The sequence below is a fragment of the Arachis stenosperma genome, chromosome 9 (genome assembly GCF_014773155.1).
Source record: "Arachis stenosperma cultivar V10309 chromosome 9, arast.V10309.gnm1.PFL2, whole genome shotgun sequence".
NCBI lineage: Eukaryota > Viridiplantae > Streptophyta > Magnoliopsida > Fabales > Fabaceae > Arachis > Arachis stenosperma.
This window is the reverse complement of record NC_080385.1, coordinates 141,912,709-141,914,977: the sequence shown is the minus strand read 5'-3', so window position 1 is coordinate 141,914,977 and position 2,269 is coordinate 141,912,709. Positions and strand designations below refer to the sequence as shown.

At 36.0% G+C, this 2,269-nt stretch overlaps 1 non-coding gene across 1 annotated transcript; it reads right to left on the bottom strand.

The window, feature by feature from the left end:
• Positions 1 to 1,742: 1,742 nt before the first annotated feature.
• On the bottom strand, positions 1,743 to 1,850 carry LOC130953022 (small nucleolar RNA R71). The gene has a single exon (XR_009075195.1). It is a non-coding gene; the product is annotated as a small nucleolar RNA R71 (small nucleolar RNA).
• Between the last annotated feature and the right edge of the window lie 419 nt (positions 1,851 to 2,269).

The following is a 2,269-nucleotide window of genomic DNA, read 5'->3' as shown; positions in this document are numbered from 1 at the left end:
AAAACCAAAAATATTTGATGTTTCTTGCTTGAGTCTAGTGTCTTATCTTAAGTTTGGTGTCAATTTGCATGCATTCATTTATATGTCTTAAGGATCTTCAAGTAAATCTTGATAATTTCTTACTCTGATCTTTGAATTCTGTTGACTTGAGTGTTTATGTGTCTCATATAGTGTCAGTAGTATACAAACTGCTAAGTTTGGTGTCTTGCATGCATTGTTATTTGATTCTTGTTGCATTTTGATTATTAAAAAAATCCAAAAATATTTTTAATTTGTGTCTTTTCAAGTCAATAATACAAAGAATTGAAGATTCAGAACATACTGCAGAGGAATTATACAGAAAAAGCTGAGCATTCGAAAATGCCCAGTGAAGAAGGTAGACTGGCGTTTAAACGCCAGCCAGGGTACCTGGTTGGGCGTTTAACGCCCAAAAAGGGTGCATTTTGGGCGTTAAACGCCAGAATGTATACCATTCTGGGCGTTTAACGCCAGGATGGTGCTAGGGAGAGAATTTTGTTTTCAAATCAATCTTTTTTCAAGTTTTCAAAGTTTTTCAAAATCAAATCTTTTTCAAATCATATCTTATCAATCAAATGTTTTCAAAATCAATTTGTTTCCTTTTTTAAAGGTACTTACTAACAATTAATGATTTGATTGAACATTTTTTGCCTTTTCTGTTGAGGAAGGTTTTATGTTTGAATCATATCTTCTCTTGTTAGGCAAGTCATTAATTTTTAAAAAATCATATCTTTTCAAATTATTTTCAAATCATATCTTTTAAAATGTTTTTCAAATCATATCTTCTCAAATCACATTTCTTTTAAACCAATCATATCTTCTTAACTACATCTTTTTCAAAATAGTCTTCAATCAAATCTTTTTGATTTCTAATTTAAAAATCTTTTTCAAAAATCACTTGGTTTCTTTTCCACTTTGATTTTCGAAAATCAATTTAATGTTTTTCAAAAATGTTTTCAAAATATTTTAATTAATTTTCGAAAATCTTCTTCCCTCCTTCTCACATCCTTCTATTTTATGGAGTACCACTCCTTCTCAATGCACAATTCGAACCTTATCTAAGTAAAGTTCGAATTCTTCTTCTCCTTCTTCTTTCTATTTCTCTTTTCCTCTGACACCTCAAGGAATCTCTATACTGTGACATAGAGGATTCCACATTTTCTTGTTCTCTTCTCTTTCATATGAGCAGGAGCAGAGACAAAGGCATTCTTGTTGAAGCTGACCCTGAACCCGAAAGGACCTTGAAGAGAAAACTCAGAGAAGCCAAAGCACAACTCTCTTTAGAGGACCTGACCGAATTCTTCAAAGAAGAAGAAGACATGGCAGCCGAAAATAACCACAATGCCAACAATGCAAGGAAGGTGCTGGGTGACTTTACTGCACCTACTCCTGATTTTTATGGGAGAAGCATCTCTATCCCTGCCATTGGAGCAAACAACTTTGAGCTTAAACCTCAATTAGTTTCTCTAATGCAACAGAATTGCAAGTTCCATGGACTTCCAATGGAAGATCCTCATCAGTTTTTAGCTGAATTCTTGCAAATCTGTGACACAGTCAAGACTAATGGGGTTGACCCTGAGGTCTATAGACTGATGCTCTTCCCTTTTGCTGTAAGAGACAGAGCTAGGATATGGTTGGACTCTCAACCTAAGGAAAGCCTGGACTCTTGGGAAAAGCTAGTCAATGCCTTCTTGGCAAAATTCTTTCCACCACAAAGATGGAGTAAGCTTAGAGTGGAAGTCCAAACCTTCAGACAGAAGGATGGTGAATCCCTCTATGAAGCTTGGGAAAGATACAAACAATTGATCAGAAAATGTCCTTCTGACATGCTTTCTGAATGGAGCATCATAGGTATTTTCTATGATGGTCTCTCTGAACTATCTAAGATGTCCTTGGATAGCTCTGCTGGAGGATCTCTTCATCTGAAGAAGACGCCTACAGAAGCTCAAGAGCTCATTGAAATGGTTGCAAATAACCAATTCATGTACACTTCTGAAAGGAATCCTGTGAACAATGGGACTAGTCAGAAGAAAGGAGTTCTTGAGATTGACACTCTGAACGCCATACTGGCTCAGAACAAGATATTGACTCAACAAGTCAATTTGATTTCTCAAAGTCTGTCTGGAATGCAAAATGCACCAAGCAGTACTAAGGAGGCTTCATCTGAGGAAGAAGCTTATGATCCTGAGAACTCTTCAATGGAAGAGGTGAACTACCTAGGAGAACCCTATGGTAACACCTATAATTCTTC